Source organism: Urocampus carinirostris, chromosome 2, assembly GCF_059441175.1.
Source record: "Urocampus carinirostris isolate Australia breed hairy pipefish chromosome 2, RoL_Ucar_1.0, whole genome shotgun sequence".
In the NCBI taxonomy this organism is placed as follows: domain Eukaryota; kingdom Metazoa; phylum Chordata; class Actinopteri; order Syngnathiformes; family Syngnathidae; genus Urocampus; species Urocampus carinirostris.
Genome location: NC_142350.1, coordinates 46,834,830 through 46,862,248, shown reverse-complemented (window position 1 = coordinate 46,862,248; position 27,419 = coordinate 46,834,830). Strand labels below are relative to the sequence as shown.

Sequence of the window (27,419 nt, the reverse complement as noted above, 5' to 3'; positions counted from 1 at the left end):
ACCCTAAGATTAAGAGTCTCATGCTATACCGAACTGAGCTAGTTGGGCTATGAACACCAGTGTCATCTGATATTTAAATTACATCTTTAATAATCTCCATCGATAAACTTTTGTCAGAGCATTAAAACAGTCAAAATCTTCTCTCACCTGATGTGGGGATCGAACCCACGACCCTGAGATTAAGTGTCTCATGCTCCACCGAACTGAGCTAGTTGGGCTCTGAACACCAGTGTCATCTAATTTTTAAATTTCAAGTTTAATAATCTCCATCGTAAAACTTTTGTCAGAGCATCAAAACGGTCAAAATCTTCGCACACCCGACGTGGGGATCGAACCCACGACCCTGAGATTAAGAGTCTCATGCTCTACCGAACTGAGCTAGTTGGGCTATGAACACCAGTGTCATCTGATATCTAAATTACATCTTTAATAATCTCCATCGAAAAACTTTTGTCAGAGCATTAAAACAGTCAAAATCTTCTCTCACCTGATGTGGGGATCGAACCCACGACCCTGAGATTAAGTGTCTCATGCTCCACCGAACTGAGCTAGTTGGGCTATGAACACCAGCGTCATCTAATTTTTAAATTTCAAGTTTAATAATCTCCATCGTAAAACTTTTGTCAGAGCATTAAAACAGTCAAAATCTTCTCTCACCCGACGTGGGGATCGAACCCACGACCCTGAGATTAAGAGTCTCATGCTCTACCGAACTGAGCTAGTTGGGCTATGAACACCAGTGTCATCTGATATTTAAATTACATCTTTAATAATCTCTCCATTGAAAAACTTTTGTCAGAGCATTAAAACAGTCAAAATCTTCTCTCACCTGATGTGGGGATCGAACCCACGACCCTGAGATTAAGAGTCTCATGCTCCACCGAACTGAGCTAGTTGGGCTATGAACATCAGTGTCATCTGATATTTAAATTTCAAGTTTAATAATCTCCATCGTAAAACTTTTGTCAGAGCATCAAAACGGTCAAAATCTTCTCACACCCGACGTGGGGATCGAACCCACGACCCTGACATTAAGAGTCTCATGCTCTACCGAACTGAGCTAGTTGGGCTATGAACACCAGTGTCATCTGATATCTAAATTACATCTTTAATAATCTCCATCGATAAACTTTTGTCAGAGCATTAAAACAGTCAAAATCTTCTCTCACCTGATGTGGGGATCGAACCCACGACCCTGAGATTAAGTGTCTCATGCTCCACCGACCTGAGCTAGTTGGGCTATGAACATCAGTGTCATCTGATATTTAAATTTCAAGTTTAATAATCTCCATCGTAAAACTTTTGTCAGAGCATCAAAACGGTCAAAATCTTCTCACACCCGACGTGGGGATCGAACCCACGACCCTGAGATTAAGAGTCTCATGCTCTACCGAACTGAGCTAGTTGGGCTATGAACACCAGTGTCATCTGATATCTAAATTACATCTTTAATAATCTCCATCGAAAAACTTTTGTCAGAGCATTAAAACAGTCAAAATCTTCTCTCACCTGATGTGGGGATCGAACCCACGACCCTGAGATTAAGTGTCTCATGCTCCACCGAACTGAGCTAGTTGGGCTATGAACATCAGTGTCATCTGATATTTAAATTTCAAGTTTAATAATCTCCATCGTAAAACTTTTGTCAGAGCATCAAAACGGTCAAAATCTTCTCTCACCTGATGTGGGGATCGAACCCACGACCCTGAGATTAAGTGTCTCATGCTCCACCGAACTGAGCTAGTTGGGCTATGAACACCAGTGTCATCTAATTTTTAAATTTCAAGTTTAATAATCTCTCCATTGAAAAACTTTTGTCAGAGCATTAAAACGGTCAAAATCTTCTCTCACCTGATGTGGGGATCGAACCCACGACCCTGAGATTAAGAGTCTCATGCTCTACCGAACTGAGCTAGTTGGGCTATGAACACCAGTGTCAACTACTTTTTAAATTTCAAGTTTAATAATCTCCATCGTAAAACTTTTGTCAGAGCATTAAAACAGTCAAAATCTTCTCTCACCTGATGTGGGGATCGAACCCACGACCCTGAGATTAAGTGTCTCATGCTCCACCGAACTGAGGTAGTTGGGCTCTGAACACCAGTGTCATCTAATTTTTAAATTTCAAGTTTAATAATCTCCATCGTAAAACTTTTGTCAGAGCATCAAAACGGTCAAAATCTTCGCACACCCGACGTGGGGATCGAACCCACGACCCTGAGATTAAGAGTCTCATGCTCTACCGAACTGAGCTAGTTGGGCTATGAACACCAGTGTCATCTGATATCTAAATTACATCTTTAATAATCTCCATCGAAAAACTTTTGTCAGAGCATTAAAACAGTCAAAATCTTCTCTCACCTGATGTGGGGATCGAACCCACGACCCTGAGATTAAGTGTCTCATGCTCCACCGAACTGAGCTAGTTGGGCTATGAACACCAGCGTCATCTAATTTTTAAATTTCAAGTTTAATAATCTCCATCGTAAAACTTTTGTCAGAGCATTAAAACAGTCAAAATCTTCTCTCACCCGACGTGGGGATCGAACCCACGACCCTGAGATTAAGAGTCTCATGCTCTACCGAACTGAGCTAGTTGGGCTATGAACACCAGTGTCATCTGATATCTAAATTACATCTTTAATAATCTCCATCGAAAAACTTTTGTCAGAGCATTAAAACAGTCAAAATCTTCTCTCACCCGACGTGGGGATCGAACCCACAACCCTGAGATTAAGAGTCTCATGCTCTACCGAACTGAGCTAGTTGGGCTATGAACACCAGTGTCATCTAATTTTTAAATTTCAAGTTTAATAATCTCCATCGTAAAACTTTTGTCAGAGCATTAAAACAGTCAAAATCTTCTCTCACCTGATGTGGGGATCGAACCCACGACCCTGAGATTAAGTGTCTCATGCTCCACCGAACTGAGCTAGTTGGGCTATGAACACCAGTGTCATCTGATATCTAAATTACATCTTTAATAATCTCCATCGAAAAACTTTTGTCAGAGCATTAAAACAGTCAAAATCTTCTCTCACCTGATGTGGGGATCGAACCCACGACCCTGAGATTAAGTGTCTCATGCTCCACCGAACTGAGCTAGTTGGGCTATGAACAACAGTGTCATCTGATATTTAAATTACATCTTTAATAATCTCCATCGATAAACTTTTGTCAGAGCATTAAAACAGTCAAAATCTTCTCTCACCTGATGTGGGGATCGAACCCACGACCCTGAGATTAAGTGTCTCATGCTCCACCGAACTGAGCTAGTTGGGCTATGAACACCAGTGTCATCTAATTTTTAAATTTCAAGTTTAATAATCTCCATCGTAAAACTTTTGTCAGAGCATTAAAACAGTCAAAATCTTCTCTCACCTGATGTGGGGATCGAACCCACGACCCTGAGATTAAGAGTCTCATGCTCTACCGAACTGAGCTAGTTGGGCTATGAACACCAGTGTCATCTGATATCTAAATTACATCTTTAATAATCTCCATCGAAAAACTTTTGTCAGAGCATTAAAACAGTCAAAATCTTCTCTCACCTGATGTGGGGATCGAACCCACGACCCTGAGATTAAGTGTCTCATGTTCCACCAAACTGAGCTAGTTGGGCTATGAACATCAGTGTCATCTGATATTTAAATTTCAAGTTTAATAATCTCCATCGTAAAACTTTTGTCAGAGCATCAAAACGGTCAAAATCTTCTCACACCCGACGTGGGGATCGAACCCACGACCCTGAGATTAAGAGTCTCATGCTCTACCGAACTGAGCTAGTTGGGCTATGAACACCAGTGTCATCTGATATTTAAATTACATCTTTAATAATCTCCATCGATAAACTTTTGTCAGAGCATTAAAACAGTCAAAATCTTCTCTCACCTGATGTGGGAATCGAACCCACGACCCTGAGATTAAGTGTCTCATGCTCCACCAAACTGAGCTAGTTGGGCTATGAACACCAGTGTCATCTAATTTTTAAATTTCAAGTTTAATAATTTCCATCGTAAAACTTTTGTCAGAGCATTAAAACAGTCAAAATCTTCTCTCACCTGATGTGGGGATCGAACCCACGACCCTGAGATTAAGTGTCTCATGCCCCACCGAACTGAGCTAGTTGGGCTATGAACACCAGTGTCATCCGATATTTAAATTACATCTTTAATAATCTCTCCATTGAAAAACTTTTGTCAGAGCATTAAAACAGTCAAAATCTTCTGTCACCTGATGTGGGGATCGAACCCACGACCCTGAGATTAAGAGTCTCATGCTCTACCGAACTGAGCTAGTTGGGCTATGAACACCAGTGTCATCTGATATTTAAATTACATCTTTAATAATCTCCATCGATAAACTTTTGTCAGAGCATTAAAACAGTCAAAATCTTCTCTCACCTGATGTGGGAATCGAACCCACGACCCTGAGATTAAGTGTCTCATGCTCCACCAAACTGAGCTAGTTGGGCTATGAACACCAGTGTCATCTAATTTTTAAATTTCAAGTTTAATAATTTCCATCGTAAAACTTTTGTCAGAGCATTAAAACAGTCAAAATCTTCTCTCACCTGATGTGGGGATCGAACCCACGACCCTGAGATTAAGTGTCTCATGCCCCACCGAACTGAGCTAGTTGGGCTATGAACACCAGTGTCATCTGATATTTAAATTACATCTTTAATAATCTCTCCATTGAAAAACTTTTGTCAGAGCATTAAAACAGTCAAAATCTTCTCTCACCTGATGTGGGGATCGAACCCACGACCCTGAGATTAAGTGTCTCATGCTCCACCGAACTGCGCTAGTTGGGCTATGAACACCAGTGTCATCTGATATCTAAATTACATCTTTAATAATCTCCATCGAAAAACTTTTGTCAGAGCATTAAAACAGTCAAAATCTTCTCTCACCCGACGTGGGGATCGAACCCACGACCCTGAGATTAAGTGTCTCATGCTCCACCGAACTGAGCTAGTTGGGCTATGAACACCAGTGTCATCTGATATTTAAATTACATCTTTAATAATCTCTCCATTGAAAAACTTTTGTCAGAGCATTAAAACAGTCAAAATCTTCTCTCACCTGATGTGGGGATCGAACCCACGACCCTGAGATTAAGAGTCTCATGCTCTACCGAACTGAGCTAGTTGGGCTATGAACACCAGTGTCATCTGATATCTAAATTACATCTTTAATAATCTCCATCGAAAAACTTTTGTCAGAGCATTAAAACAGTCAAAATCTTCTCTCACCCGATGTGGGGATCGAACCCACGACCCTGAGATTAAGAGTCTCATGCTCTACCGAACTGAGCTAGTTGGGCTATGAACACCATTGTCATCCGACATTTAAATTACATCTTTAATAATCTCTCCATTGAAAAACTTTTGTCAGAGCATTAAAACAGTCAAAATCTTCTCTCACCTGATGTGGGAATCGAACCCACGACCCTGAGATTAAGTGTCTCATGCTCCACCAAACTGAGCTAGTTGGGCTATGAACACCAGTGTCATCTAATTTTTAAATTACATCTTTAATAATCTCCATCGATAAACTTTTGTCAGAGCATTAAAACAGTCAAAATCTTCTCTCACCTGATGTGGGAATCGAACCCACGACCCTGAGATTAAGTGTCTCATGCTCCACCAAACTGAGCTAGTTGGGCTAAGAACACCAGTGTCATCTAATTTTTAAATTTCAAGTTTAATAATTTCCATCGTAAAACTTTTGTCAGAGCATTAAAACAGTCAAAATCTTCTCTCACCTGATGTGGGGATCGAACCCACGACCCTGAGATTAAGTGTCTCATGCTCCACCAAACTGAGCTAGTTGGGCTATGAACACCAGTGTCATCTGATATTTAAATTACATCTTTAATAATCTCTCCATTGAAAAACTTTTGTCAGAGCATTAAAACAGTCAAAATCTTCTCTCACCTGATGTGGGGATCGAACCCACGACCCTGAGATTAAGAGTCTAATGCTCCACCGAACTGAGCTAGTTGGGCTATGAACACCAGTGTCATCTGATATTTAAATTTCAAGTTTAATAATCTCCATCGTAAAACTTTTGTCAGAGCATCAAAACGGTCAAAATCTTCTCTCACCTGATGTGGGGATCGAACCCACGACCCTGAGATTAAGTGTTTCATGCTTCACCGAACTGAGCTAGTTGGGCTATGAACATCAGTGTCATCTGATATTTAAATTTCAAGTTTAATAATCTCCATCGTAAAACTTTTGTCAGAGCATTAAAACAGTCAAAATCTTCTCTCACCTGATGTGGGGATCGAACCCACGACCCTGAGATTAAGTGTTTCATGCTCCACCGAACTGAGCTAGTTGGGCTATGAACATCAGTGTCATCTGATATTTAAATTTCAAGTTTAATAATCTCCATCGTAAAACTTTTGTCAGAGCATCAAAACGGTCAAAATCTTCTCACACCCGACATGGGGATCGAACCCACGACCCTGAGATTAAGAGTCTCATGCTCTACCGAACTGAGCTAGTAGGGCTATGAACACCAGTGTCATCTAAATTTTAAATTTCAAGTTTAATAATCTCCATCGTAAAACTTTTGTCAGAGCATTAAAACAGTCAAAATCTTCTCTCACCCGACGTGGGGATCGAACCCACGACCCTGAGATTAAGAGTCTCATGCTCTACCGAACTGAGCTAGTTGGGCTATGAACACCAGTGCCATCTGATATTTAAATTACCACTTTAATAATCTCTCCATCAAAAAACTTTTGTCAGAGCATTAAAACAGTCAAAATCTTCTCTCACCCGACGTGGGGATCGAACCCACGACCCTGAGATTAAGAGTCTCATGCTCTACTGAACTGAGCTAGTTGGGCTATGAACACCAGTGTCATCTGATATCTAAATTACATCTTTAATAATCTCCATCGAAAAACTTTTGTCAGAGCATTAAAACAGTCAAAATCTTCTCTCACCTGATGTGGGGATCGAACCCACGACCCTGAGATTAAGTGTCTCATGTTCCACCAAACTGAGCTAGTTGGGCTATTAACATCAGTGTCATCTGATATTTAAATTTCAAGTTTAATAATCTCCATCGTAAAACTTTTGTCAGAGCATCAAAACGGTCAAAATCTTCTCACACCCGACGTGGGGATCGAACCTACGACCCTGAGATTAAGAGTCTCATGCTCTACCGAACTGAGCTAGTTGCGCTATGAACATCAGTGTCATCTGATATTTAAATTTCAAGTTTAATAATCTCCATCGTAAAACTTTTGTCAGAGCATCAAAACGGTCAAAATCTTCTCACACCCGACGTGGGGATCGAACCCACAACCCTGAGATTAAGAGTCTCATGCTCTACCGAACTGAGCTAGTTGGGCTATGAACACCAGTGTCATCTGATATCTAAATTACTTCCTTAATAATCTCCATCGAAAAACTTTTGTCAGAGCATTAAAACAGTCAAAATCTTCTCTCACCTGATGTGGGGATCGAACCCACGACCCTGAGATTAAGTGTCTCATGCTCCACCGAACTGAGCTAGTTGGGCTATGAACACCAGTATCATCTAATTTTTAAATTTCAAGTTTAATAATCTCCATCGTAAAACTTTTGTCAGAGCATTAAAACAGTCAAAATCTTCTCTCACCCGACGTGGGGATCGAACCCACGACCCTGAGATTAAGAATCTCATGCTCTACCAAACTGAGCTAGTTGGGCTATGAACACCAGTGTCACCTGATATTTAAATTACATCTTTAATAATCTCCATCGATAAACTTTTGTCAGAGCATTAAAACAGTCAAAATCTTCTCTCACCTGATGTGGGGATCGAACCCACGACCCTGAGATTAAGTGTCTCATGCTCCACCGAACTGAGCTAGTTGGGCTCTGAACACCAGTGTCATCTAATTTTTAAATTTCAAGTTTAATAATCTCCATCGTAAAACTTTTGTCAGAGCATCAAAACAGTCAAAATCTTCTCTCACCTGATGTGGGGATCGAACCCACGACCCTGAGATTAAGAGTCTCATGCTCTACCGAACTGAGCTAGTTGGGCTATGAACACCAGTGTCATCCGATATTTAAATTACATCTTTAATAATCTCTCTATTGAAAAACTTTTGTCAGAGCATTAAAACAGTCAAAATCTTCTGTCACCTGATGTGGGGATCGAACCCACGACCCTGAGATTAAGAGTCTCATGCTCTACCGAACTGAGCTAGTTGGGCTATGAACACCAGTGTCATCTGATATTTAAATTACATCTTTAATAATCTCCATCGATAAACTTTTGTCAGAGCATTAAAACAGTCAAAATCTTCTCTCACCTGATGTGGGAATCGAACCCACGACCCTGAGATTAAGTGTCTCATGCTCCACCGAACTGAGCTAGTTGGGCTATGAACACCAGTGTCATCTAATTTTTAAATTTCAAGTTTAATAATCTCCATCGTAAAACTTTTGTCAGAGCATCAAAACAGTCAAAATCTTCTCACACCCGACGTGGGGATCGAACCCACGACCCTGCGATTAAGAGTCTCATGCTCTACCGAACTGAGCTAGTTGGGCTATGAACACCAGTGTCATCTGATATCTAAATTACATCTTTAATAATCTCTCCATTGAAAAACTTTTGTCAGAGCATTAAAACAGTCAAAATCTTCTCTCACCTGATGTGGGGATCGAACCCACGACCCTGAGATTAAGTGTCTCATGCTCCACCGAACTGCGCTAGTTGGGCTATGAACACCAGTGTCATCTGATATCTAAATTACATCTTTAATAATCTCCATCGAAAAACTTTTGTCAGAGCATTAAAACAGTCAAAATCTTCTCTCACCCGACGTGGGGATCGAACCCACGACCCTGAGATTAAGTGTCTCATGCTCCACCGAACTGAGCTAGTTGGGCTATGAACACCAGTGTCATCTGATATTTAAATTACATCTTTAATAATCTCTCCATTGAAAAACTTTTGTCAGAGCATTAAAACAGTCAAAATCTTCTCTCACCTGATGTGGGGATCGAACCCACGACCCTGAGATTAAGAGTCTCATGCTCTACCGAACTGAGCTAGTTGGGCTATGAACACCAGTGTCATCTGATATCTAAATTACATCTTTAATAATCTCCATCGAAAAACTTTTGTCAGAGCATTAAAACAGTCAAAATCTTCTCTCACCCGATGTGGGGATCGAACCCACGACCCTGAGATTAAGAGTCTCATGCTCTACCGAACTGAGCTAGTTGGGCTATGAACACCAGTGTCATCCAATATTTAAATTACATCTTTAATAATCTCTCCATTGAAAAACTTTTGTCAGAGCATTAAAACAGTCAAAATCTTCTCTCACCTGATGTGGGAATCGAACCCACGACCCTGAGATTAAGTGTCTCATGCTCCACCAAACTGAGCTAGTTGGGCTATGAACACCAGTGTCATCTAATTTTTAAATTACATCTTTAATAATCTCCATCGATAAACTTTTGTCAGAGCATTAAAACAGTCAAAATCTTCTCTCACCTGATGTGGGAATCGAACCCACGACCCTGAGATTAAGTGTCTCATGCTCCACCAAACTGAGCTAGTTGGGCTAAGAACACCAGTGTCATCTAATTTTTAAATTTCAAGTTTAATAATTTCCATCGTAAAACTTTTGTCAGAGCATTAAAACAGTCAAAATCTTCTCTCACCTGATGTGGGGATCGAACCCACGACCCTGAGATTAAGTGTCTCATGCTCCACCGAACTGAGCTAGTTGGGCTATGAACACCAGTGTCATCTGATATTTAAATTACATCTTTAATAATCTCTCCATTGAAAAACTTTTGTCAGAGCATTAAAACAGTCAAAATCTTCTCTCACCTGATGTGGGGATCGAACCCACGACCCTGAGATTAAGTGTCTCATGCTCCACCGAACTGCGCTAGTTGGGCTATGAACACCAGTGTCATCTAATTTTTAAATTTCAAGTTTAATAATCTCCATCGTAAAACTTTTGTCAGAGCATTAAAACAGTCAAAATCTTCTCTCACCTGATGTGGGGATCGAACCCACGACCCTGAGATTAAGTGTCTCATGTTCCACCGAATTGAGCTAGTTGGGCTATGAACACCAGTGTCATCTGATATTTAAATTACATCTTTAATAATCTCTCCATTGAAAAACTTTTGTCAGAGCATTAAAACAGTCAAAATCTTCTCTCACCTGATGTGGGGATCGAACCCACGACCCTGAGATTAAGAGTCTAATGCTCCACCGAACTGAGCTAGTTGGGCTATGAACACCAGTGTCATCTGATATTTAAATTTCAAGTTTAATAATCTCCATCGTAAAACTTTTGTCAGAGCATCAAAACGGTCAAAATCTTCTCTCACCTGATGTGGGGATCGAACCCACGACCCTGAGATTAAGTGTTTCATGCTTCACCGAACTGAGCTAGTTGGGCTATGAACATCAGTGTCATCTGATATTTAAATTTCAAGTTTAATAATCTCCATCGTAAAACTTTTGTCAGAGCATTAAAACAGTCAAAATCTTCTCTCACCTGATGTGGGGATCGAACCACGACCCTGAGATTAAGTGTTTCATGCTCCACCGAACTGAGCTAGTTGGGCTATGAACATCAGTGTCATCTGATATTTAAATTTCAAGTTTAATAATCTCCATCGTAAAACTTTTGTCAGAGCATCAAAACGGTCAAAATCTTCTCACACCCGACATGGGGATCGAACCCACGACCCTGAGATTAAGAGTCTCATGCTCTACCGAACTGAGCTAGTAGGGCTATGAACACAAGTGTCATCTAAATTTTAAATTTCAAGTTTAATAATCTCCATCGTAAAACTTTTGTCAGAGCATTAAAACAGTCAAAATCTTCTCTCACCCGACGTGGGGATCGAACCCACGACCCTGAGATTAAGAGTCTCATGCTCTACCGAACTGAGCTAGTTGGACTATGAACACCAGTGCCATCTGATATTTAAATTACCACTTTAATAATCACTCCATCAAAAAACTTTTGTCAGAGCATTAAAACAGTCAAAATCTTCTCTCACCCGACGTGGGGATCGAACCCACGACCCTGAGATTAAGAGTCTCATGCTCTACCGAACTGAGCTAGTTGGGCTATGAACACCAGTGTCATCTGATATTTAAATTACATCTTTAATAATCTCCATCGATAAACTTTTGTCAGAGCATTAAAACAGTCAAAATCTTCTCTCACCTGATGTGGGGATCGAACCCACGACCCTGAGATTAAGAGTCTCATGCTCTACCGAACTGAGCTAGTTGGGCTATGAACACCAGTGTCATCCGATATTTAAATTACATCTTTAATAATCTCTCCATTGAAAAACTTTTGTCAGAGCATTAAAACAGTCAAAATCTTCTCTCACCCGACGTGGGGATCGAACCCACGACCCTGAGATTAAGAGTCTCATGCTCTACCGAACTGAGCTAGTTGGGCTATGAACACCAGTGTCATCTGATATTTAAATTACATCTTTAATAATCTCCATCGATAAACTTTTGTCAGAGAATTAAAACAGTCAAAATCTTCTCTCACCTGATGTGGGGATCGAACCCACGACCCTGAGATTAAGTGTCTCATGCTCCACCGAACTGAGCTAGTTGGGCTATGAACACCAGTGTCATCTAATTTTTAAATTTCAAGTTTAATAATCTCCATCGTAAAACTTTTGTCAGAGCATTAAAACCTTCTCTCACCTGATGTGGGGATCGAACCCACGACCCTGAGATTAAGTGTCTCATGTTCCACCAAACTGAGCTAGTTGGGCTATGAACATCAGTGTCATCTGATATTTAAATTTCAAGTTTTATAATCTCCATCGTAAAACTTTTGTCAGAGCATCAAAACGGTCAAAATCTTCTCACACCCGACGTGGGGATCGAACCCACGACCCTGATATTAAGAGTCTCATGCTCTACCGAACTGAGCTAGTTGGGCTATGAACACCAGTGTCATCTGATATCTAAATTACATCTTTAATAATCTCCATCGAAAAACTTTTGTCAGAGCATTAAAACAGTCAAAATCTTCTCTCACCTGATGTGGGGATCGAACCCACGACCCTGAGATTAAGTGTCTCATGTTCCACCAAACTGAGCTAGTTGGGCTATTAACATCAGTGTCATCTGATATTTAAATTTCAAGTTTAATAATCTCCATCGTAAAACTTTTGTCAGAGCATCAAAACGGTCAAAATCTTCTCACACCCGACGTGGGGATCGAACCCACGACCCTGAGATTAAGAGTCTCATGCTCTACCGAACTGAGCTAGTTGCGCTATGAACATCAGTGTCATCTGATATTTAAATTTCAAGTTTAATAATCTCCATCGTAAAACTTTTGTCAGAGCATCAAAACGGTCAAAATCTTCTCACACCCGACGTGGGGATCGAACCCACAAACCTGAGATTAAGAGTCTCATGCTCTACCGAACTGAGCTAGTTGGGCTATGAACACCAGTGTCATCTGATATCTAAATTACATCTTTAATAATCTCCATCGAAAAACTTTTGTCAGAGCATTAAAACAGTCAAAATCTTCTCTCACCTGATGTGGGGATCGAACCCACGACCCTGAGATTAAGTGTCTCATGTTCCACCAAACTGAGCTAGTTGGGCTATGAACATCAGTGTCATCTGATATTTAAATTTCAAGTTTTATAATCTCCATCGTAAAACTTTTGTCAGAGCATCAAAACGGTCAAAATCTTCTCACACCCGACGTGGGGATCGAACCCACGACCCTGATATTAAGAGTCTCATGCTCTACCGAACTGAGCTAGTTGGGCTATGAACACCAGTGTCATCTGATATCTAAATTACATCTTTAATAATCTCCATCGAAAAACTTTTGTCAGAGCATTAAAACAGTCAAAATCTTCTCTCACCTGATGTGGGGATCGAACCCACGACCCTGAGATTAAGTGTCTCATGTTCCACCAAACTGAGCTAGTTGGGCTATTAACATCAGTGTCATCTGATATTTAAATTTCAAGTTTAATAATCTCCATCGTAAAACTTTTGTCAGAGCATCAAAACGGTCAAAATCTTCTCACACCCGACGTGGGGATCGAACCCACGACCCTGAGATTAAGAGTCTCATGCTCTACCGAACTGAGCTAGTTGCGCTATGAACATCAGTGTCATCTGATATTTAAATTTCAAGTTTAATAATCTCCATCGTAAAACTTTTGTCAGAGCATCAAAACGGTCAAAATCTTCTCACACCCGACGTGGGGATCGAACCCACAACCCTGAGATTAAGAGTCTCATGCTCTACCGAACTGAGCTAGTTGGGCTATGAACACCAGTGTCATCTAATTTTTAAATTTCAAGTTTAATAATCTCCATCGTAAAACTTTTGTCAGAGCATTAAAACAGTCAAAATCTTCTCTCACCTGATGTGGGGATCGAACCCACGACCCTGAGATTAAGTGTCTCATGCTCCACCGAACTGAGCTAGTTGGGCTATGAACACCAGTGTCATCTAATTTTTAAATTTCAAGTTTAATAATCTCTATCGTAAAACTTTTGTCAGAGCATTAAAACAGTCAAAATCTTCTCTCACCCGACGTGGGGATCGAACCCACGACCCTGAGATTAAGAGTCTCATGCTCTACCGAACTGAGCTAGTTGGGCTATGAACACCAGTGTCATCTGATATTTAAATTACATCTTTAATAATCTCCATCAAAAAACTTTTGTCAGAGCATTAAAACAGTCAAAATGTTCTCTCACCTGATGTGGGGATCGAACCCACGACCCTGAGATTAGGTGTCTCATGCTCCACTGAACTGAGCTAGTTGGGCTATGAACACCAGTGTCATCTGATATTTAAATTACATCTTTAATAATCTCTCCATCGGAAAACTTTTGTCAGAGCATTAAAACGGTCAAAATCTTCTCTCACCCGACGTGGGGATCGAACCCACGACCCTGAGATTAAGAGTCTCATGCTCTACCGAACTGAGCTAGTTGGGCTATGAACACCAGTGTCATCTAATTTTTAAATTTCAAGTTTAATAATCTCCATCGTAAAATTTTTGTCAGAGCATCAAAACGGTCAAAATCTTCTCACACCCGACGTGGGGATCGAACCCACGACCCTGAGATTAAGAGTCTCATGCTCTACCGAACTGAGCTAGTTGGGCAATGAACACCAGTGTCATCTGATATTTAAATTACATCTTTAATAATCTCTCCATCGAAAAACTTTTGTCAGAGCATTAAAACGGTCAAAATCTTCTCACACCCGACGTGGGGATCGAACCCACGACCCTGAGATTAAGAGTCTCATGCTCCACCGAACTGAGCTAGTTGGGCTATGAACACCAGTGTCATCTAATTTTTAAATTTCAAGTTTAATAATCTCCATCGTAAAACTTTTGTCAGAGCATCAAAATGGTCAAAATCTTCTCTCACCTGATGTGGGGATCGAACTCACGACCCTGAGATTAAGTGTCTCATGCTCCACCGAACTGAGCTAGTTGGGCTATGAACACCAGTGTCATCTAATTTTTAAATTTCAAGTTTAATAATCTCCATCGAAAAACTTTTGTCAGAGCATCAAAATGGTCAAAATCTTCTCACACCCGACGTGGGGATCGAACCAACGACCCTGAGATTAAATGTCTCATGCTCCACCGAACTGAGCTAGTTGGGCTATGAACACCAGTGTCATCTGATATTTAAATTACATCTTTAATAATCTCTCCATCGTAAAACTTTTGTCAGAGCATCAAAACGGTCAAAATCTTCTCACACCCGACGTGGGGATTGAACCCACGACCCTGAGATTAAGAGTCTCATGCTCTACCGAACTGAGCTAGTTGGGCTATGAACATCAGTGTCATCTGATATTTAAATTTCAAGTTTAATAATCTCCATCGTAAAACTTTTGTCAGAGCATCAAAACGGTCAAAATCTTCTCACACCCGACGTGGGGATCGAACCCACGACCCTGAGATTAAGAGTCTCATGCTCTACCGAACTGAGCTAGTTGGGCTATGAACACCAGTGTCATCTGATATTTAAATTACATCTTTAATAATCTCCATCAAAAAACTTTTGTCAGAGCATTAAAACAGTCAAAATGTTCTCTCACCTGATGTGGGGATCGAACCCACGACCCTGAGATTAAGTGTCTCATGCTCCACTGAACTGAGCTAGTTGGGCTATGAACACCAGTGTCATCTGATATTTAAATTACATCTTTAATAATCTCCATCGAAAAACTTTTGTCAGAGCATCAAAACGGTCAAAATCTTCGCACACCCGACGTGGGGATCGAACCCACGACCCTGAGATTAAGAGTCTCATGCTCTACCGAACTGAGCTAGTTGAGCTTTGAACACCAGTGTCATCTGATATTTAAATTACATCTTTAATAATCTCCATCAAAAAACTTTTGTCAGAGCATTAAAACAGTCAAAATGTTCTCTCACCTGATGTGGGGATCGAACCCACGACCCTGAGATTAGGTGTCTCATGCTCCACTGAACTGAGCTAGTTGGGCTATGAACACCAGTGTCATCTGATATTTAAATTACATCTTTAATAATCTCTCCATCGGAAAACTTTTGTCAGAGCATTAAAACGGTCAAAATCTTCTCTCACCCGACGTGGGGATCGAACCCACGACCCTGAGATTAAGAGTCTCATGCTCCACCGAACTGAGCTAGTTGGGCTATGAACACCAGTGTCATCTGATATTTAAATTACATCTTTAATAATCTCTCCATCGAAAAACTTTTGTCAGAGCATTAAAACGGTCGAAATGTTCTCTCACCTGATGTGGGGATCGAACCCACGACCCTGAGATTAGGTGTCGCATGCTCCACTGAACTGAGCTAGTTGGGCTATGAACACCAGTGTCATCTGATATTTAAATTACATCTTTAATAATCTCTCCATCGAAAAACTTTTGTCAGAGCATTAAAACGGTCGAAATCTTCTCACACCCGACGTGGGGATCGAACCCACGACCCTGAGATTAAGAGTCTCATGCTCCACCGAACTGAGCTAGTTGGGCTATGAACACCAGTGTCATCTAATTTTTAAATTTCAAGTTTAATAATCTCCATCGTAAAACTTTTGTCAGAGCATCAAAACGGTCAAAATCTTCTCACACCCGACGTGGGGATCGAACCCACGACCCTGAGATTAAGAGTCTCATGCTCCACCGAACTGAGCTAGTTGGGCTATGAACACCAGTGACATCTAATTTTTAAATTTCAAGTTTAATAATCTCCATCGTAAAACTTTTGTCAGAGCATCAAAACGGTCAAAATCTTCTCTCACCTGATGTGGGGATCGAACCAACGACCCTGAGATTAAGTGTCTCATGCTCCACCGAACTGAGCTAGTTGGGCTATGAACACCAGTGTCATCTGATATTTAAATTACATCTTTAATAATCTCTCCATCGTAAAACTTTTGTCAGAGCATCAAAACGGTCAAAATCTTCTCACACCCGACGTGGGGATTGAACCCACGACCCTGAGATTAAGAGTCTCATGCTCTACCAAACTGAGCTAGTTGGGCTATGAACACCAGTGTCATCTGATATTTAAATTACATCTTTAATAATCTCTCCATCGAAAAACTTTTGTCAGAGCATTAAAACAGTCAAAATCTTCTCTCACCTGATGTGGGGATCGAACTCACGACCCTGAGATTAAGTGTCTCATGCTCCACCGAACTGAGCTAGTTGGGCTATGAACACCAGTGTCATCTAATTTTTAAATTTCAAGTTTAATAATCTCCATCGAAAAACTTTTGTCAGAGCATCAAAACGGTCAAAATCTTCTCACACCCGACGTGGGGATCGAACCCACGACCCTGAGATTAAGAGTCTCATGCACCACCGAACTGAGCTAGTTGGGCTATGAACACCAGTGTCATCTAATTTTTAAATTTCAAGTTTAATAATCTCCATCGTAAAACTTTTGTCAGAGCATCAAAACGGTCAAAATCTTCTCTCACCTGATGTGGGGATCGAACCAACGACCCTGAGATTAAGTGTCTCATGCTCCACCGAACTGAGCTAGTTGGGCTATGAACACTAGTGTCATCTGATTTTTAAATTTCAAGTTTAATAATCTCCATCGAAAAACTTTTGTCAGAGCATCAAAACGGTCAAAATCTTCTCACACTCGACGTCGGGATTGAACCAACGACCCTGAGATTAAGAGTCTCATGCTCCACCGAACTGAGCTAGTTGGGCTATGAACACCAGTGTCATCTGATTTTTAAATTTCAAGTTTAATAATCTCCATCGAAAAACTTTTGTCAGAGCATTAAAACAGTCAAATTCTTCTCTCACCTGATGTGGGGATCGAACCCACGACCCTGAGATTAAGTGTATCATGCTCCACCGAACTGAGCTAGTTGGGCTATGAACACCAGAGTCATCTGATTTTTAAATTTCAAGTTTAATAATCTCCATCGAAAAACTTTTGTCAGAGCATCAAAACGGTCAAAATCTTCTCTCACCTGATGTGGGGATCGAACCCACGACCCTGAGATTAAGAGTCTCATGCTCTACCGAACTGAGCTAGTTGGGCTAAGAACACCAGTGTCATCTGATATTTAAATTACATCTTTAATAATCTCTTCATCGAAAAACTTTTGTCAGAGCATTAAAACAGTCAAAATCTTCTCTCACCTGATGTGGGGATCGAACCAATGACCCTGAGATTAAGTGTCTCATGCTCCACCGAACTGAGCTAGTTGGGCTATGAACACCAGTGTCATCTAATTTTTAAATTTCAAGTTTAATAATCTCCATCGTAAAACTTTTGTCAGAGCATCAAAACGGTCAAAATCTTCTCACACCCGACGTGGGGATCGAACCCACGACCCTGAGATTAAGAGTCTCATGCTCCACCGAACTGAGCTAGTTGGGCTATGAACACCAGTGTCATCTAATTTTTAAATTTCAAGTTTAATAATCTCCATCGTAAAACTTTTGTCAGAGCATCAAAACGGTCAAAATCTTCTCTCACCTGATGTGGGGATCGAACCAACGACCCTGAGATTAAGTGTCTCATGCTCCACCGAACTGAGCTAGTTGGGCTATGAACACCAGTGTCATCTGATATTTAAATTACATCTTTAATAATCTCTCCATCGTAAAACTTTTGTCAGAGCATCAAAACGGTCAAAATCTTCTCACACCCGACGTGGGGATTGAACCCACGACCCTGAGATTAAGAGTCTCATGCTCTACCAAACTGAGCTAGTTGGGCTATGAAAACCAGTGTCATCTGATATTTAAATTACATCTTTAATAATCTCTCCATCGAAAAACTTTTGTCAGAGCATTAAAACAGTCAAAATCTTCTCTCACCTGATGTGGGGATCGAACTCACGACCCTGAGATTAAGTGTCTCATGCTCCACCGAACTGAGCTAGTTGGGCTATGAACACCAGTGTCATCTAATTTTTAAATTTCAAGTTTAATAATCTCCATCGAAAAACTTTTGTCAGAGCATCAAAACGGTCAAAATCTTCTCACACCCGACGTGGGGATCGAACCCACGACCCTGAGATTAAGAGTCTCATGCACCACCGAACTGAGCTAGTTGGGCTATGAACACCAGTGTCATCTAATTTTTAAATTTCAAGTTTAATAATCTCCATCGTAAAACTTTTGTCAGAGCATCAAAACGGTCAAAATCTTCTCTCACCTGATGTGGGGATCGAACCAACGACCCTGAGATTAAGTGTCTCATGCTTCACCGAACTGAGCTAGTTGGGCTATGAACACTAGTGTCATCTGATTTTTAAATTTCAAGTTTAATAATCTCCATCGAAAAACTTTTGTCAGAGCATCAAAACGGTCAAAATCTTCTCACACTCGACGTCGGGATTGAACCAACGACCCTGAGATTAAGTGTCTCATGCTCCACCGAACTGAGCTAGTTGGGCTATGAACACCAGTGTCATCTGATTTTTAAATTTCAAGTTTAATAATCTCCATCGAAAAACTTTTGTCAGAGCATTAAAACAGTCAAAATGTTCTCTCACCTGATGTGGGGATCGAACCCACGACCCTGAGATTAAGTGTATCATGCTCCACCGAACTGAGCTAGTTGGGCTATGAACACCAGAGTCATCTGATTTTTAAATTTCAAGTTTAATAATCTCCATCGAAAAACTTTTGTCAGAGCATCAAAACGGTCAAAATCTTCTCTCACCTGATGTGGGGATCGAACCCACGACCCTGAGATTAAGAGTCTCATGCTCTACCGAACTGAGCTAGTTGGGCTATGAACACCAGTGTCATCTGATATTTAAATTACATCTTTAATAATCTCTTCATCGAAAAACTTTTGTCAGAGCATTAAAACAGTCAAAATCTTCTCTCACCTGATGTGGGGATCGAACCAATGACCCTGAGATTAAGAGTCTCATGCTCCAACGAACAGAGCTAGTTGGGCTATGAACACCAGTGTCATCTAATTTTTAAATTTCAAGTTTAATAATCTCCATCGTAAAACTTTTGTCAGAGCATCAAAACGGTCAAAATCTTCTCACACCCGACGTGGGGATTGAACCCACGACCCTGAGATTAAGAGTCTCATGCTCCACCGAACTAAGCTAGTTGGGCTATGAACACCAGTGTCATCTGATATTTAAATTTCAAGTTTAATAATCTCCATCGTAAAACTTTTGTCAGAGCATCAAAACGGTCAAAATCTTCTCACACCCGACGTGGGGATTGAACCCACGACCCTAAGATTAAGTGTCTCATGCTCTACCGAACTGAGCTAGTTGGGCTATGAACACCAGTGTCATCTGATTTTTAAATTTCAAGTTTAATAATCTCCATCGTAAAACTTTTGTCAGAGCATCAAAACGGTCAAAATCTTCTCTCACCTGATGTGGGGATCGAACGCACGACCCTGAGATTAAGAGTCTCATGCTCTACCGAACTGAGCTAGTTGGGCTATGAACACCAGTGTCATCTGATATTTAAATTACATCTTTAATAATCTCTTCATCGAAAAACTTTTGTCAGAGCATTAAAACAGTCAAAATCTTCTCTCACCTGATGTGGGGACCGAACCAATGACCCTGAGATTAAGTGTCTCATGCTCCACCGAACTGAGCTAGTTGGGCTATGAACACCAGTGTCATCTGATATTTAAATTACATCTTTTATAATCTCCATCGAAAAACTTTTGTCAGAGCATTAAAACAGTCAAATTCTTCTCTCACCTGATGTGGGGATCGAACCCACGACCCTGAGATTAAGTGTCTCATGCTCCACCGAACTGAGCTAGTTGGGCTATGAACACCAGTGTCATCTGATTTTTAAATTTCAAGTTTAATAATCTCCATCGAAAAACTTTTGTCTGAGCATTAAAACGGTCAAAATCTTCTCACACCCGATGTGGGGATTGAACCCACGACCCTGAGATTAAAAGTCTCATGCTCTACCGAACTGAGCTAGTTGGGCTATGAACACCAGTGTCATCTGATTTTTAAATTTCAAGTTTAATAATCTCCATCGAAAAACTTTTGTCTGAGCATTAAAACAGTCAAAATCTTCTCTCACCTGATGTGGGGATCGAACCAACGACTCTGAGATTAAGTGTCTCATGCTCCACCGAACTGAGCTAGTTGGGCTATGAACACCAGTGTCATCTGATATTTAAATTTCAAGTTTAATAATCTCTCCATCGAAAAACTTTTGTCAGAGCATCAAAACGGTCAAAATCTTCTCACACCCGACGTGGGGATTGAACCCACGACCCTGAGATTAAGTGTCTCATGCTCCACCGAACTGAGCTAGTTGGACTATGAACAACAGTCTCATCAGATATTTAACTTTCAGGTTTCTTAATCTCCATCGTAAAACTTTTGTCAGAGCATCAAAACGGTCAAAATCTTCTCTCACCTGATGTGGGGATCGAACCAACGACCCTGAGAATAAGTGTCTCATGCTCCACCGAACTGAGCTAGTTGGGCTATGAACACCAGTGTCATCTGATATTTAAATTACATCTTTAATAATCCCTCCATCGTAAAACTTTTGTCAGAGCATCAAAACGGTCAAAATCTTCTCACACCCGACGTGGGGATTGAACCCACGACCCTGAGATTAAATGTCTCATGCTCCACCGAACTGAGCTAGTTGGGCTATGAACACCAGTGTTATCTAATTTTTAAATTTCAAGTTTAATAATCTCCATCGAAAAACTTTTGTCAGAGCATTAAAACAGTCAAAATCTTCTCTCACCTGATGTGGGGATCGAACCCACGATCCTGAGATTAAGTGTCTCATGCTCCACCGAACTGAGCTAGTTGGGCAATGAACACCAGTGTCATCTAATTTTTAAATTTCAAGTTTAATAATCTCCATCGTAAAACTTTTGTCAGAGCATCAAAACGGTCAAAATCTTCTCACACCCGGCGTGGGGATCGAACCCACGACCCTGAGATTAAGAGTCTCATGCTCTACCAAACTGAGCTAGTTGGGCTATGAACACCAGTGTCATCTGATTTTTAAATTTCAAGTTTAATAATCTCCATCGTAAAACTTTTGTCAGCGCATCAAAACGGTCAAAATCTTCTCACACCCGACGTGGGGATCGAACCCACGACCCTGAGATTAAGAGTCTCATGCTCTACCGAACTGAGCTAGTTGGGCTATGAACACCAGTGTCATCTAATATTTAAATTTCAAGTTTAGTAATCTCCATCGTAAAACTTTTGTCAGAGCATTAAAACAGTCAAAATCTTCTCTCACCTGATGTGGGGATCGAACCCACGACCCTGAGATTAAGTGTCTCATGCTCCACCGAACTGAGCTAGTTGGTCTATGAACACTAGTTTCATCTGATATTTAAATTACATCTTTAATAATCTCTTCATCGAAAAACTTTTGTCAGAGCATTAAAACAGTCAAAATCTTCTCTCACCTGATGTGGGGATCGAACCCACGACCCTGGGATGAAGTGTCTAATGCTCCACCGAACTGAGCTAGTTGGGCTATGAACACCAGTGTCATCTAATATTTAAATTTCAAGTTTAATAATCTCCATCATAAAACTTTTGTCAGAGCATCAAAACGGTCAAAATCTTCTCACACCCGACGTAGGGATCGAACCCACGACCCTGAGATTAAGTGTCTCATGCTCCACCGAACTGAGCTAGTTGGGCTATGAACACCAGTGTCATCTAATATTTAAATTTCAAGTTTAATAATCTCCATCGTAAAACTTTTGTCAGAGCATTAAAACAGTCAAAATCTTCTCTCACCTGATGTGGGGATCGAACCAACGACCCTGAGATTAAGTGTCTCATGCTCCACCGAACTGAGCTAGTTGGGCTATGAACACCAGTCTCATCTAATTTTTAAATTTCAAGTTTAATAATCTCCATCGTAAAACTTTTGTCAGAGCATCAAAACGGTCAAAATCTTCTCACACCCGATGTGGGGATTGAACCCACGACCCTGAGATTAAGAGTCTCATGCTCTACCGAACTGAGCTAGTTGGGCTATGAACACCAGTGTCATCTGATATTTAAATTACATCTTTAATAATCTCTTCATCGAAAAACTTTTGTCAGAGCATCAAAACGGTCAAAATCTTCTCTCACCCGACGTGGGGATCGAACCCACGACCCTGAGATTAAGAGTCTCATGCTCTACCGAACTGTGCTAGTTGGGCTATGAACACCAGTGTCATCTGATATTTAAATTACATCTTTAATAATCTCTTCATCGAAAAACTTTTGTCAGAGCATTAAAACAGTCAAAATCTTCTCTCACCTGATGAGGGGATCGAACCCACGACCCTGGGATTAAGTGTCTCATACTCCACGGAACTGAGCTAGTTGGGCTATGAACACCAGTGTCATCTAATTTTTAAATTTCAAGTTTAATAATCTCCATTGTAAAACTTTTGTCAGAGGATCAAAACGGTCAAAATCTTCTCTCACCCGACGTGGGGATCGAACCCATGACCCTGAGATTAAAAGTCTCATGCTCTACCGAACTGAGCTAGTTGGGCTATGAACACAAGTGTCATCTGATATTTAATTTTCAGGTTTCATAATCTCTATCGTAAAACTTTTGTCATGGCATCAGAATTGTCAAATTCTTCTCACACCCGACGTGGGGATCGAACCCACGATCCTGAGACTAAGAGTCTCATGCTCTACCGAACTGAGCTAGTTGGGCTATGAACATCAGTGTCATCTGATATTTAAATTTCAAGTTTAATAATCTCCATCGTAAAACTTTTGTCAGAGCATCAAAACGGTCAAAATCTTCTCTCACCCGACGTGGGGATCGAACCCACAACCCTGAGATTAAGTGTCTCGTGTTCCACCGAACTGAGCTAGTTGGGCTATGAACACCAGTGTCATCTAATTTTTAAATTTCAAGTTCAATAATCTCCATCGTAAAACTTTTGTCAGAGCATCAAAACGGTCAAAATCTTCTCACACCCGACGTGGGGATCGAACCCACGACCCTGAGATTAAGTGTCTCATGCTCCACCGAACTGAGCTAGTTGGGCTATGAACACCAGTGTCATCTAATTTTTAAATTTCAAGTTTAATAATCTCCATCGTAAAACTTTTGTCAGAGCATCAAAACGGTCAAAACCCTCTCACACCCGACGTGGGGATCGAACCCACGACCCTGAGATTAAGAGTCTCATGCTCTACCGAACCGAGCTAGTTGGGCTATGAACACCAGTGTCATCTGATATTTAAATTTCAAGTTTAATAATCTCCATTGAAAAACTTTTGTCAGAGCATCAAAACAGTCAAAACCCTCTCACACCCGACGTGGGGATCAAACCCACGACCCTGAGATTAAAAGTCTCATGCTCTACCGAACTGAACTAGTTGGGCTATGAACATCAGTGTCATCTGATATTTAATTTTCAGGTTTCATAATCTCTATCGTAAAACTTTTGTCATGGCATCAGAATTGTCAAATTCTTCTCACACCCGACGTGGGGATCGAACCCACGACCCTGAGACTAAGAGTCTCATGCTCTACCGAACTGAGCTAGTTGGGCTATGAACATCAGTGTCATCTGATATTTAACTTTCAGGTTTCATAATCTCCATCGAAAATTTTTTGTCAGAGCATCAAAACATTAAAAATCCTCTCACACCCGACGTGGGGATCGAACCCACGACCCTGAGATTAAAAGTCTCATGCTCTACCGAACTGAGGTAGTTGGGCTATGAACACCAGTGTCATCTGATATTTAACTTTCAGGTTTCATAATCTCCATTGAAAATTTTTTGTCAGAGCATCAAAACATTAAAAATCCTCTCACACCCGACGTGGGGATCGAACCCACGACCCTGAGATTAAAAGTCTCATGCTCTACCGAACTGAACTAGTTGGGCTATGAACATCAGTGTCATCTGATATTTAACTTTCAGGTTTCATAATCTCCATCGAAAATTTTTTGTCAGAGAATCAAAACATTAAAAATCCTCTCACACCCGACGTGGGGATCGAACCCACGACCCTGAGATTAAAAGTCTCATGCTCTACCGAACTGAACTAGTTGGGCTATGAACAGCAGTGTCATCTGATATTTAAATTTCAGGTTTCATAATCTCCATCGAAAAATTTTTGTCAAAGCATCAAAACAGTCAAAATCCTCTCACACCCGACGTGGGGATCGAATCCACGACCCTGAGATTAAGAGTCTCATGCTCTACCGAACTGAGCTAGTTGGGCTATGAACATCAGTGTCATCTGATATTTAAATTTTAGGTTTCATAATCTCTATCGTAAAACTTTTGTCATAGCATCAGAATTGTCAAATTCTTCTCACACCCGACGTGGGGATCGAACCCACGACCCTGAGATTAAGAGTCTCATGCTCTACCGAACTGAGCTAGTTGGGCTATGAACATCAGTGTCATCTGATATTTAAATTTTAGGTTTCATAATCTCTATCGTAAAACTTTTGTCATAGCATCAGAATTGTCAAAATCTTCTCACACCCGACGTGGGGATCGAACCCACGACCCTGAGATTAAGAGTCTCATGCTCTACCGAACTGAGCTAGTTGGGCTATGAACACCAGTGTCATCTGATATTTAAATTACATCTTTAATAATCTCCATCAAAAAACTTTTGTAAGAGCATCAAAACAGTCAAAATCCTCTCACACCCGACGTGGGGATCGAACCCACTACCCTGAGATAAGAGTCTAATGCCCTACCGAACTGAGCTAGTTGGGCTATGAACACCAGTGTCATCTGATATTTAAATTTTAAATTTAATAATCTCCATCGAAAATTTTTTGTCAGAGCATCAAAACAGTCAAAATCCTCTCACAACCGAGGTGGGGATCGAACCCACGACCCTGAGATTAAGAGTCTCATGTTCCATTGAACTGAGCTAGTTGGGCTATGAACACCAGTATCATCCACTTTTTAAATTTCAAGTTTAATAATCTCCATCGAAAAACTTTTGTCATAGCATCAGAATTGTCAAAATCCTCTCACACCCGACGTGGGGATCGAACCCACGACCCTGAGATTAAGAGTCTCATGCTCTACCGAACTGAGCTAGTTGGGCTATGAACACCAGTGTCATGTGATATTTAAATTTCAGGTTTCATAATCTCCATCGAAAAACTTTTGTCAGAGCATCAAAACAGTCAAAATCCTCTCACAACCGAGGTGGGGATCGAACCCACGACCCTGAGATTAAGAGTCTCATGTTCCATTGAACTGAGCTAGTTGGGCTATGAACACCAGTATCATCCACTTTTTAAATTTCAAGTTTAATAATCTCCATCGAAAAACTTTTGTCATAGCATCAGAATTGTCAAAATCCTCTCACACCCGACGTGGGGATCGAACCCACGACCCTGAGATTAAAAGTGTCATGCTCTACCGAACTGAACTAGTTGGGCTAGGAACATCAGTGTCATCTGATATTTAAATTTTAGGTTTCATAATCTCTATCGTAAAACTTTTGTCATAGCATCAGAATTGTCAAATTCTTCTCACACCCGACATGGGGATCGAACCCACGACCCTGAGATTTAAAGTCTCATGCTCTACCGAACTGAGCTAGTTGGGCTATGAACACCAGTGTCATCTGATATTTAAATTACATCTTTAATAATCTCCATCGAAAAACTTTTGTAAGAGCATCAAAACAGTCAAAATCCTCTCACACCCGACGTGGGGATCGAACCCACGACCCTGAGATTAAGAGTCTCATGCTCTACCAAACTGAGCTAGTTGGGCTATGAACACCAGTGTCATCTGATATTTAAAATTCAAGTTTAATAATCTCCATCGTAAAACTTTTGTCAGAGCATCAAAACGGTCAAAATCTTCTCTCACCCGACGTGGGGATCGAACCCACGACCCTGAGATTAAGTGTCTCATGCTCCACCGAACTGAGCTAGTTGGGCTATGAACACCAGTGCCATCTAATTTTTAAATTTCAAGTTTAATAATCTCCATCGAAAAACTTTTGTTCGAGCATCAAATGGTCAAAATCTTCTCTCACCCGACGTGGGGATCGAACCCACGACCCTGAGATTAAGAGTCTCATGCTCTTCTAAACTGAGCTAGTTGGGCTATGAACAACAGTGTCATCTGATTTTTAAATTTCAAGTTTAATAATCTCCATCGTAAAACTTTTGTCAGAGCATCAAAACGGTCAAAATCTTCTCTCACCCGACGTGGGGATCGAACCCACGACCCTGAGATTAAGAGTCTCATGCTCTACTGAACTGAGCTAGTTGGGCTATGAACATCAGTGTCATCTGATTTTTAAATTTCAAGTTTAATAATCTCCATCGTAAAACTTTTGTCAGAGCATCAAAACGGTCAAAATCTTCTCTCACCCGACGTGGGGATCGAACCCACAACCCTGAGATTAAGTGTCTCGTGTTCCACCGAACTGAGCTAGTTGGGCTATGAACACCAGTGTCATCTAATTTTTAAATTTCAAGTTCAATAATCTCCATCGTAAAACTTTTGTCAGAACATCAAAACGGTCAAAATCTTCTCACACCCGACGTGGGGATCGAACCCACGACCCTGAGATTAAGTGTCTCATGCTCCACCGAACTGAGCTAGTTGGGCTATGAACACCAGTGACATCTAATTTTTAAATTTCAAGTTCAATAATCTCCATCGTAAAACTTTTGTCAGAGCATCAAAACGGTCAAAATCTTCTCACACCCGACGTGGGGATCGAACCCACGACCCTGAGATTAAGTGTCTCATGCTCCACCAAACTGAGCTAGTTGGGCTATGAACACCAGTGTCATCTAATTTTTAAATTTCAAGTTTAATAATCTCCATCGTAAAACTTTTGTCAGAGCATCAAAACGGTCAAAACCCTCTCACACCCGACGTGGGGATCGA

At 40.8% G+C, this 27,419-nt stretch overlaps 3 non-coding genes across 3 annotated transcripts; all 3 read right to left on the bottom strand.

The window, feature by feature from the left end:
* Window positions 1-314: 314 nt before the first annotated feature.
* On the bottom strand, window positions 315-388 carry trnak-cuu (transfer RNA lysine (anticodon CUU)). Its single transcript has one exon. It is a non-coding gene; the product is annotated as a tRNA-Lys (tRNA).
* A 266-nt stretch (window positions 389-654) lies between these two features.
* trnak-cuu (transfer RNA lysine (anticodon CUU)) lies at window positions 655-728 on the bottom strand. The gene has a single exon. It is a non-coding gene; the product is annotated as a tRNA-Lys (tRNA).
* Window positions 729-26,211: 25,483 nt separating this feature from the next.
* trnak-cuu (transfer RNA lysine (anticodon CUU)) lies at window positions 26,212-26,285 on the bottom strand. Its single transcript has one exon. It is a non-coding gene; the product is annotated as a tRNA-Lys (tRNA).
* Between the last annotated feature and the right edge of the window lie 1,134 nt (window positions 26,286-27,419).